A 12687-nucleotide genomic window follows, 5' to 3' on the forward strand; every position below is an offset into this window, starting at 1 on the left:
TGGCAAGATATGTAAATGGCCAGCCTAGGGAAAAAGCCAGGGAGAGGAGTTCTTGGGTCACCCACTCTCTGAGAATACCCAGAGTCTTCGAGGTAGGACCACTCCTATTGTTACGCTTGCTCAGACAAAAGCAGGGAGGGGACCGGCAACTGGTGCCCATCCTTCGAGTGGTGTGGGCTGGAGGAAGGCAGGCTGGCAGGGAGACTTTGTTTTGTTCTGCTCTGCAGCGGGCTTCCTAGGTCCCACCCCGCATCCCGCGGGCCCAGCCCCAGGCGCAGGGAGGACGCGGAGGGCAGCCGCAGTGGCTTCTGCGTCAAGTGGCAGCTGGGCGGGGATGGGCGGCGTGCAGCCGGCGGGCCCGCTCCCTGCCCTGCTGTGCGCCCCGCCGCCGCCGCCCGCAGCCTCCCCCTCCGCCCGCAGCCTGTCGGGCGGGCCGGGCACGTGGGTGCCTCCGTCACACCCTCACTCACACACACTGGCGCGCGCACGGCTCCGCGCCTGCCTCCCGCGCTGGTCCCCTAGCAGACGCACCGCGGCTCACGAGTCTCTCCCCAGCAAGCCCGCTGGGCAGCCACCCTCCCGACACCCCGCTTCTCCGTTCCGCCCTGGGCCAGGGGCCGCTCCTCTCCACACAACTCCTTTGCGGCCTCCTTCAGATACCTGGACCCGACCCTTTGGCGGCGGCTGCTGCTGCTGTCGCTGCTGCCGGGACGTGGGAGCAGCGAGAGGCGCTGGGTCACGGCGCACTCACGGTAAGGACACTCTCCTCTGCTAGGGGGCTCGGTGGGGCTTGGGGTGCGGCTCGCTGTGAGCCGCCCCGGAGCCAGGGGGCTGGGGACCAGGAAGCAGGATTGATGGATGGCTCCAGGGAAGGACTCAGCCTGGGTCCTCCCTGGGTTGGGAGGGGGGAGGCGGCTCCGAGGCCCCGGGAGGGCGAAGCTGGGCTCTGCGGGCGACCCTCTGGGCTATGCGTCCTGCACCTGTGCACGATGGGGAGTGGGGAGGGTGGTGGTGGTGGGGAGCACATGGGTCGAAACGTGCCGCCATCCTTCCTTCGTTCCCGCGGTGGACATGACCCACGGCGTCCCCGGAGACCCCCAGGTTTCCGAGTGAAAGAGGACGTGGAAGGGTGGGGTCCGAACTCCAGGAAGTCCAGGAGAAAAGTTGGGAGGGTCGGGGCGGAGAGAGGCGCTCCCGAGGTGCATCGGAAGGCGATGCACAAGCGGGTGGGCGGTGGGGCGGGGAGAGAAAGCCAGCCTCATCTCTCCATTCGCTTCTGCTAGCTTTAGCTACTGCGGAAGGCGAGGGTTTTCACGTGACCCCGGCTCCCTTTCGCTGGAGGCTCCCCGGGATGCGAGGTCCGAACACCGGCCCTTCGCTGCGCGCTAGGCACGTGGCTGCCGGGGAACGCGCAGCTGGGGAGTTTCTGCGCATCCTGGAATTGGAGAACGGGGCGGCGAGGGCGGCGCTGCTGGGATTTTTAAAGAGAGGATGGGGAAGGAATGGGAAGCCCAGATCGTGTCTACCTTCCATTCCCTTGTCTGGTCCGTGCGAGTACAGGAAAGACGGGGAGGGGAAAGCCTTTCTCAGCCTGAACTTGCGCACTGGCTTTGGAAAGGTAAATGCATCACAACGCCTAGGCATCCCGGAGGCAGACGTGACCCACCGAGGGGCACAGGCCGAGGGGCGGGGATGCCTTTCCGTGGAGTAGAGCAGCGGTGTGTGCCCTGCGCTGCAGGGCGAAGCTCCAGGCTCGCGCTCCCTAGCGTCTCCCTTTCCCTTTGCAGCCTCCTGCCTTGCAGGGAGCGGCTGGAGTAGAACGGGGCGGGGTCCTGACTGGGCGCGGTGACGTCAGCAGTGTTTGGGTGCTTATGCAAATGAGGCGGCGACTGTGGCCTCGGGTCCTGCTGTTTTCTCCCCGCGGGTCTTAAAGGTAGAGCTGGTGTTAGTCGCCGCGCACTACCCAAGCAGTGTGGGAGGGATGGCAGGTTGAGGGCTGTGCTTGGCGCCTCCTCGTCCATTTTCTACCTGGCAGTGCCCGTTGGCTCTTCCGGGACGCTGGGGGCCGAGTGTTTGCTCTGGAGGAATTGTTCTGTGCTCACCGCACCCAGTTTCATTGCTGGAAGAACGATGCTGGATACAGACTTAGTGTCTTCGGCGTCTAGTACAGGGCTTGGCTTGCTGTAGGTACTTAATACTTAGTGCTGGACTGAGTTTTCCTTAGAGACTATGTTTCTGTCGTATTAAATTCGAGGTATTTGAGCATCAGACGATTGTGGTGTTGTGTCGCTGCTTTCCTGTCCGCATGATAAGTGATCCATGCATATTTGTTGGAATAAAATATATTATTCCACCGAACTTGAAGTTGAAATTTACTAGTTCCCTCCACGTGAAACCGTCAATGTGCTCTTCATTAGGCAAAACAGAAGTTAGCATATTTTAAAGGGAGGTTATCTCCTAAACGTTTGTTGACAGCTTTTCTTTTTCTAATTGTACACTGCAACTCGATTCAAGAATTACTAATATAGTTAACTCAAGATGTATTCTAATGGAATTAAGAAATATTTACACAACATTCTAGAGGATTAATACTCTGTCACCTAATACATAAGAAATACTAGAGAATTTCAGAATTGAATACCTTAGGTATTGGAGATCCCAAAAATCACGAGATGCCTTGCTTGTCAGTTATTTAAACATATAAAGTAAGTCTAAAAATAGTTACTGAAACCTAAAATCCATATTTATGATCGTTAACTCACTCAATGACCACAGTTCAAATTTTACTGAATGCACATTAGAAAACATACGTCTTCTATCAAAAAAATGAAAATTGTGTATGAATACATAAATTTACATTCCTTTAAACTCTGTGATTAGATCCAGACAATGAAAAAAGCATTGACTTAGAGTGAGGGACCTGAAAGACTTGGATGATTATCAAAACTCAAAAAAACTTTTACTTCTCAATCTCTTTTGGACAGTATGCTAATTCTTTACTACTACATGTATGCATGGAAATATTGATACATTCCTATGCAGAGCAGGTTTGAAGTCCTTTCTGAGCAGATGACATTAGTAAAAATCCACAGGCATTGTCTGATGCATGAAAAACACTCAAGGTTCCATGGCAGGGATTTTTAGATTTAAATCCTTTTTTTTTTTTTTTGTATAGCTTACAGCACTACTCTTGTGACAGGATTAATTAAATAATTTTAGATGTGTATTTGTTTAAATACTAGACAAATAATTGTCTCTTCCTCTGTGAATAACAAACCATAAGGATAGTACAGGGTAGTTATAAACATATAGGACCACTTGATGGAAGACACAGATTGTTTTAGTGTGGAAGGTCACTTTTTGCTTGTGACTAATGCATTGAGGCTGCTGCTGCTGCTGCTGCTGCTGCTTCTTCTCCTTCTCCTCCTCCTCCTTCTTCCTTCTCCTTCTTCTTCCTCCTTCTTCTTCCTCCTTCTTCTTCCTCCTTCTTCTTCCTTCTTCTCTCTCTCTCTCTCTCTTTTTTTTTTTTTTTACATTAGGTTAATTGACTGTTATCTTTAAATAGGATGCATGTCCTGGGAGCTTTTTGACCTATCAGACTGTCAAAGATAAAAATCAGCCAATCAAGAAAAAACTCTACTCACTGTATTGAAAAAGGCAGTGGGAAACAGGCACTTTCATGCATAGTTTGGGTAGTGTATATTGAGACTTTTTATAAAGAGTCATTTAACATTTATCAAAATGATAACAGCACATAGCTTTAATCAAGAAGCTCCATGTCTAGGGACTTATTCTAAAGAGATGGAAATGTAAGACACATAGTTTTCTGTTGGACCATTTAGTAGCAAATTATCAGAAGTGACCTAAAAATATGGTACACTTTCACCAAGGAATAGCATACAATTACTTTTTAACAATGATGCTTTTTTATAAGAAAATGTACATGAATAAAAGTTTTCCATTTCTAATCTTCTAAACTTTTCCTATCCAAGTAGAGATTTGAGCAAAACATATCTAGATAGATAGATAGATAGATAGATAGATAGATAGATAGATAATTTAGGGAAAAAATGAAACATACTAAGTTTTTGAAGATTTTTGAAATGAGAAACTAAAATACATAATTAGGCATATAGTAATACCATAAAATAAGTGAGTTATGGGGTAAAAATTTTAAGCCATATGTAACATATATGAATGTATAATATATGTATATATATATGTGTGTATGTACTTGATTATATGGAAAATATATGTGGAAGACTTTGGTTACTGGTAGGGAGGTAGACCTGTGCTATAATTAAAGGCTGGGAAATATTTTCACTCTGTGCCAGTTACTGTCATATCATTATACTATTTATTCAAAATATAAATTTAAAAATACTTAAAAATTAATACAATAGCAGATAAACACATTTGGTATAGCAGTATTCAGGCATCAGATGCCTGAATTAGTAAGGTACAAAAGTCAATGAGTTCTTGATTTTTGTTGTTTATTCTGAGTATATAAGAACATTTTCCCTTTTTATATGTTTATTATTAAAATTACATTGAGTAGCATATTAATGAGTTAACTAAATTCAGCCAGTTGTATCAACATAAAAGGATATAGGTTTTTGGGATTTTTGGGGGAATGGACAGCTTTTCAAAAATTTCAATTGTGAGGCAATTATAAATTCACATGTAGTTATTTCGAAATCTGTCTTGTAAAAGCTATCCTACAACATCATAATCAGAATGTTGACATTGATATGGTAAAGTTATGTAATAGTTCCCTTACATAGGGCTCCCTGCACTGTCCTTTTATAGTCACATCAAATTTACTCCTGCCTAACTTTTGGCAACTCTAACCTATTCTGTCATGTGAATGAAATCATATAGTAGGCAAGCTTTTGGAACTGACATTTTTCACTTAGCAAAGTATTAGTAGTTTGTTTTCATTGCTTAGTAGTACTCCATGGTATGGATATTTCAGTGTTTTTGCAATCATTCACGTATTGGGTCATATCTAGGTCAATTTGGGAAGTTACTGTGTATGGAGATACCATAGACCCTCCTGTAAAGGGTTTTTATGATACATAAGTTTTCATTTATCTGGGATAAATGCTCAGGAGAGAGTGGATGGGCTATATTTTAGTTGCATATTTAGTTGTTTTAAGAAACTGTCAAGCTTTCATCCAGAGTGGTTGTACTATTTTACATCCTTATCATCAATAAATGAATGATCTATTTTCTTTGCATCCCTGCCAGAATTTCAGTCATATTTTAGCCATTGTGACAGGTATGTAGATGCTCCTTGACTGACAGTGGGGTTATATCCCAATAAACATCAGAAAATACATTAATAGGCCTAATATGCCAACCATAGCTTAGAAACAGTGTACTGAAGGAAGCAGTCATTTATCCTAGTGGTCTTGTGTCTGATTGGGAGCTGCCACTCGTTGCCACTACTCAGCATTGCACTCTGTATCTCTAACACAAAAAAGTCAAAATCCAAAATCTGAAGGAAACTTTTTCTACTGATGCAGATCACTTTCACAACATCTGTACAGTTGGAAAACTCCTAAGTTGGACCATTTTTAAGTTGGGTATCATCTGTATGGTGATATCTCATTGTGATTTTAATTTGCTTTTTTTTGTAATAGCAAATAATACTGAACCTCATTTCCATCCATGTACTATTCAATAAACTATCTCTTCATGTCCTTTACCAACTCTATTTTAGTGATTAGATTTTAAGAGTTCTTTATTCTAAATACTGTTTTTTATAATATGTGGTTTTCAAATATTTTCTCCTAATTTTTCAGCTTGTGCTTTTATGTTCTTAATAGATTCTTTCACTGAGCCAAAGTTTTAAGTTGAGACCCAGCTTATCAATTACAGCTCCAGTGGATCCCGTCATATAACTCTGCTTAGCTCTAGATCTGAAACATTTTCCTTGTTTTTCTTTTTTCCTTAAAGGTTTTGAAATTTTCTGTTTTCACATTTCATGTCTAGGAAACTTTCTGAGGCTTACTTTTTTCCCCGGGGCTATTTAATTGTTTCCAAACACAGTTGTCACAAGGGTTATCCTTTCTCCATTGGAATAACATTTGTACTACTATCAGTAATTGATTGGGCGTATTAGTGTACCTTCCTTTCTGGCAAGTCTCTTCTATCCTGTCATTTGCATTTTCATTAATGTACCTATACAAGTCTTGAAATCAGGGATAGTCCTTCTTCCCATTTCACTTCTGTGAAATTATCAAAACATTTTTAGGTATTCTTTGTTTTTTCATATAAGTTTTAGAATAATCTTGTTTATAATTTTTGGGGATTTTCATAGGAATAGTATTAAACCCATGTGCCAATTTAGAGACAATTGACATATTTACTAAATTAAGTCTTCCAATCCATGAATAGTTACGGAGCTATTAAATGATCTGTTGAATATTGGGCATATTGTGTTTTTAAGAACATGGTTCATTAAATATAAATTACCAATTTTACGTATGTAGGATTTTTGCTAATAATAATCCTTTATTACAATTTCCATGTCTGTGTACTTTGTAATCATAATCCTTGTTTCATTTTTTTATATAAAAGTTGTCTTAGACATGAGATTGTCTATATGGAGTTTTACATAAGACTGACTAAATTTGACTTCGAAAGTTAATACTTATTTTGTGGTTAAAAGAAAATCACTGTGTGGATTCAAAAACTTAAACCCCTTTTCATAGGTCTTAGCCCCACTGTGAATATACGGTATTTTACATTTCAGTAGAATATTTATGCTTTCAGATAAATTCAGTGATGTTTAATTTACCTTACCCATAGGCAGTGTTTCAGTTTTCTATGCTACACCACAAACCATCTTAAAACATGGACTTCTTGTTTCTGATCATTCTGTGGGGTGGCTGGGTTCAGTTGGGTGGTTCTTCTGTTTCAATTGGCATTAGTTGGCTAGGATATCAATGCTCTTCTTGTATCTGGAGCTTCACCCTGGGTGACTAGAACAGCTGGTGTCGTATTGACTTTCTTTCTTCCTCTCTCTATCGTTTCATGTGAGGTTTCCAACAGAGCATGTGGACTGCATTTTTAAAAAAATATTTAGTTAGTTAGTTGATTATTTATTTGAAAAGCAGAGTGATAGAAAGGGTGATACAGAGAAGAGAGAGAATCTTCCATCTATTTCACTCCCCAATTGTCTGCAACAGCTGAGGAGTGGCCAAGCTGAAATCAGGAGCCAGGAACTGCACCCAGTTTCCCACATGGGTGGCAGGGGCCCAAGTACTTAGGCCATCATTCATTGCTTTTCCCAGGCACATCAGCAGGGAACTGGATTGGAAGCACAGCAACTGGGTCTTGATACAGCTGTCTGATGTGGGGTTCCCAACTTGCAAGCAGCAGCCTAACCTGCTACGTGGCAATGCCAGCCTCTACTTTCTAATTCTTGACTGCAATAAATGTTACATGATTTGGAAAAAGGGTCTTTGTAGATGTAATTTTGATATGAAGAGATAATCCAGGAATATACAGATGACTCTACATGTCATCACAAGTGTCCTCAGAAAAAGAAGATGGAAGCTAACACATAGATAGAAGTAGGCAATGTGACCATGGAGACAGAGATTGTAGTGCTGTGGCGGCAAGTGAAGGAATGCCAGCAGACTCTCCCATAGAAGGAGATATTTAGCCTAGTGTTTCAAACTAGTGTTTAAGACACAGGTTTAGATGCCCGTTTCTCACATCAGAGTGACTTTCTTATTTGATCTGTGGCTTCACAACTGACTAGCTTCTCACTCTTGTGGGCCCTGGAAGCCGCAGTGATGGTTCAAGTAACTGGGTTCCTGCCATCTACAAGGCACACCTAGTTTGAGTTCCCTAGTCCTGGCTTCAGCCTGGGGCCCTGCCCTGGACATGGCAGGCATTTGGAGAGTGAACCAGCAGATGGTAGCTGTCCATCTCTAAAACAAAAACTAACAACAACAACAAAAAAGCCCCACTGCAATATCAAAACCACAATTTTGATGTATTTTTCATAAAGTGTTTTGAGATTATTTTCTCTATATATCATTCTCTCTCTCTGTGCACGTGCATGTATTTGGCTTAATACAAACATTTTATGCAAAAGGAGCTAAAATTTGCAAAAAAATATTTTAGTCAAATTTTATATTATTAAATTATTTGGAATTTTTTTCAAGATCATTGTGCAGTATTTCATCAAATCTCTTATCTTTTTCCTTTTGCAGCTGGTCCATAATAATAAACTGATTTGCATATTTTGCTAGTTTTTAATTGAGGACTGCAGTATGACTCAGCATTTTCATTTTATTCAGATAGTCCCTGACAGTGCTGTGGCTCAATAGGCTAATCCTCCGCCTTGCGGTGCCGGCACCCCAGGTTCTAGTCCTGGTCAGGGTGCCAGATTCTGTCCCGGTTGCCCCTCTTCCAGTCCAGCTCTCTGCTGTGGCCAGGGAGTGCAGTGGAGGATGGCCCAAGTGCTTGGGCTCTTAACCTGCATGGGAGACCAGGAGAAGCACCTGGCTCTTGCCTTCAGATCAGCGCGATGCGCCAGCCACAGCACTCTGGCCACGGCGGCCATTGGAGGGTGAACCAACGGCAAAGGAAGACCTTCCTCTCTGTCTCTCTCTCTCTCACTGTCCACTCTGCCTGTCAAAAAATAAAATAAAATAAAAAAATAAAAAATAATAAAAAAAGATAGTCCTTAATTTTTTTTCTTTTTTATTTTCTTTAATAATTTTCAATTTATATAAGGTGAACAAATGTCATGTGTTCCATATATGCAGATTTAGGAGCATAGTGATACTTCACACGCTACCCTACCTCCTGCGCAGGCTCCCAGACCCCCTCATCCTTTGTTTCTTATTTTTTCTTTTAATTTTTACAATGGTAAACTATTAGTTTATTTTATAATCACAAGCTTAACCCTCCACTAAGTAAAGAATTCAGCAAATAGAAGAGACAAGGGCTGTAAACAATAATCAGTTCTCAAAGTGTCAGTGCTTCCTCCTGGTCTCCCATGCGGGTGCAGGGTCCAAGGACTTGGGCCATCCTCCACTGCACTCCCAGGCCACAGCAGAGAGCTGGCTTGGAAGAGGGGCAACCAGGACAGAATCCAGCACCCCGACTGGGACTAGAACCTGGTGTGCCGGCGCCGCAGGCTGAGGATTAGCCTAGAGAGCTGCAGCGCCAGCCCTCTCATCAGATTTTTTTGTACTCTATCAGTTACCACATATCAGTGAAAAAATATTTGTCTTTTGGGGGCTGGCTTATTTCACTAAGTATAATGGTATCCAGTTGCATCCATTTTGTTGTAGAAGACAGGATTTCATTATTTTTTATGACTGAGTAACATTCCATAGTGTGTATATATACCACATTTTATTTATCCAGTCTTCAGCTAATGTTCATCTAAGATATGTTCTATATCTTAGCTATTGTGAATTAAGCTCCAATTAACACGGGAGTACAGGTAACTCTTTCATATGCCTATTTCATTTCCTTTGGATAAATTTCTAGGAGTGTGATGACAGGGTCATATGGTAGATCTATATTCAGATTTCTGAGGAATCTCCATACTGTCTTCCACATTGGCTGCAATAGTTTACATTCCTACCAACAGTGTATTAGGATACCTTTTCCCCCACATCCTTGCCAGCATTTACTTTTTTTTTTTTAATTTTTCTATGATGTTAGTTCTATCTGCAGTGAATTGAGACCTCATTATGTTTTTGTTTTTCCATTTCCCTGATGGCTAGTGATCCTGAGCATTTTTTCATGTGTCTGTTGGCCATTTGAATTTCATCCTTTGAAAAATACCTATTCAAGTCATTTGCCCATTTCTTGGAGACTGAACAACATGCTCCTGAATGAACAGTGGGTCATAGAAGAAACCAAAAGGGAAATAAAAAAATTTCCTGGAAACAAAATAAGATGACAACACATTATATCAAAAGCTAAGGGATATAGTGAAAGTAGTGTTAAGAGGAAGTTAAGAGGAAGTTTATAGCAATCAGTGCCTACATCAAGAAATTGGAAGGGTGTCAAGTAAATGATTTAACAATGCATCTTAAAGACCTAAAAAACAAGAACAAACCAAAGCAAAATTAGTAGGAGCAAAGAAAAAATTAAAATTAGAGAATAAATAAACAAAATTGAGACCAAGAAAATGATACAAATAATTAAGATGAAGAGCTGTTTCTTTGGAAAAAATAAACAAAATTGATATACCATTGGCTCAACTAACAATAAAAATGTAGAAGACTCAAACTGATATTATCAGAGATAAAAAAGGAGGTGATACAACAGATACCACAGAAATAAAAATAATCATCACAAATTACTACAGACTGCTATATGGCAATAAATTGGAAAATCTAGAGGAAAGGATAGATTCCTGGACACATACAATCTACCAAAATTGAGTTATGAAGACATAGAAAACCTAAATAGACCAATAACCAAGACAGAGATTGAATCAGTAATAAAGACCCTTAAAGAAAAGTCCAAGACCAGATGGCTTCACTGCTGAATTCTACCAAACTTTTAAAAAATTAATTCCAATTATTCTCAAGCTATTTAAAACAACTGAAAAGGAGAGAATACTTGCAAACTTCTTCTATGAGGCCAGCATCAGTTTAATTACTAAACCAGAAAAAGACAGAACACAGAAAGAGAACTATAGACCAACATCATTGATGAACATAAAAAATCCTCAATGAAATAAATACTAGCTAATTGAATCCAACAATGCATCAGAAAGATCATTCACCAGGACCAAGTGAGATTTATCCCTAGTATGCAGGGGTTGTTTAACATTTGCAAATCAATAAAACTATACATCACATTAACGAATTAAAGATTTTCTATTTTATATAAAAGAATTAGAAAAATATATTTCAACTGAGTCCAGATTGAGTTTCATATTTGTTTATATTCAGAGAAAAATTTTTAAGCACAGTTTGAATTTCTCAGTGAGATACTTTACTGATGTTCCAGTGCTTTACTATAAATATTAAACTTATGTGCATTGTCATAAAATTAGCCACTGTATGCCGTTCTCCTTGAATTGTACCTCATCACTGATATACAAGTGCCTGCCTGTAAGTTCAAGACTTTGCATGTATTCACTGGAAATATTAATTAAAATTTAATGCAATGCATTTTCCATCTGAGAGATAAAATGTCTTGAAAGATGGGGCAAGAATTGCAGAAAGTGTAGAATTAATTTTTTAATGAAAATATTAGCAAGACTAGTCAAGACAAAATCAGGAAAAAAAAACCTACTGCTACCAATATCAGAATAAAAAATGACTACAAATTCTTCCAAAAATACTTTGGAATCTTATGAAACGCTTTATGCTGACAAATCTGATACCTTAGATGAAATGCATGAGTTCTTCAAAGAAGGCAGTTTATCACCACTAACATAATATGAAAATGAAAATATATGTAGGTATAAATCAATGAAAGAAATTAAAATTTTAATTTAAAATATTTTCAGAAAGAGAACTCCAGGCACAGATGGCTTGATTTGTGAGTGATGCCAAACACTGAAGGAAGCAATGAACTAATCCTATACATATTCTCTCAGAAAATAAAAGAGAAATAATTTCAAAAACCACTTTCTGAGGCCATGAAAACTAGAGAAGCAAAGTACAAGACAAAATATAGAGTCACATTCCTACTAATGTAATTGATAAAAATCCATAACAGTATATTAGCAGGCTTATTCCAGTGATACATTAGAAAGGTGATTCCTGAACAAGTGAGTTTTATTGTATAAACGAAAGATGACTTCAAGATATAAAACCAGTAAGTATAATAATGTATATGAGGCATCTTCAAAAACTTCTTGGAAAATGTGTATTGTGCATGGATTTAAAATTTTTGCATTACACTAAACATCTTTTAATTCCATTTTCATGATTTTTTGAATTGACATATTAATAAAGAAATATTTTAATGAATGAAAATATGCATCAAATTCAATACTTGTTTATGAATCATAATTTTAAAAAATCTTACTGAACTAAATATAAGTTCTCCAATATGAATATGGACATCTATGAAAAGAATCAATAATATTATACTAAAAAGGTGAAACATTAAGTATTTTATCAGTAGCATTGGGAGTTAGGTTCTGCTCTTAGCACTTGTATTCATTTTAGTGGATAAAATAGCCAAGAAAAATAAGCCAAGAAAAAAGAAATTAAAAGTAAATGATTAGAAAAGTACAAGTTAAATTATATTTATTTACTGATGGCATGTTTTTGTAAATGGAAATCCTAAGGAATTTTTTAAAAAGACAAAATTTAGTATCATTTCAGGATGGAAATCTTGTATTTAAAAAATTAATTTTAGGGACCAGAGTTGTGGCATAGTGGTAAAGCCATTGCCTGCAGCGCCAGCATCCCATAAGGGCACCCGTTCGACACCTGGCTGCTCCACTTCTGATCCAGCTCTCTGCTGTGGCCTGGGAAGGTGGTACAAGATGGCCCAAGTGCTTGAGGCCTTGCAACAGCGTGGGAGACCTAGAAGAAGCTCCTGGCTCCTGGCTTCGGATCGGTGCAGCTCCAGCCTTTGTGGCTATTTGGGTAGTGAATCAGCAGATGGAAGACCTCTCTCTGCCTTTGCTCTGCCTCTCTGTAACTCTGCCTTTCAAATAAATAAATATTCTTAAAA

General features: G+C 40.1%; 1 protein-coding gene across 1 annotated transcript in view; it reads left to right on the forward strand.

Annotated features, from left to right (window-relative positions):
- The first annotated feature begins 523 nt into the window (after positions 1-523).
- SLC6A15 (solute carrier family 6 member 15) overlaps positions 524-12687 on the forward strand; it is a 46704-nt gene continuing 34540 nt past the window's right edge. The window contains exon 1 of the mRNA XM_062202048.1: positions 524-752. The gene's annotated coding sequence lies outside the window, so the exon portion shown is untranslated. The remainder of the gene's footprint in view (positions 753-12687) is intronic.

Source organism: Lepus europaeus, chromosome 10, assembly GCF_033115175.1.
Source record: "Lepus europaeus isolate LE1 chromosome 10, mLepTim1.pri, whole genome shotgun sequence".
NCBI classification, from domain to species: Eukaryota; Metazoa; Chordata; class Mammalia; order Lagomorpha; family Leporidae; genus Lepus; species Lepus europaeus.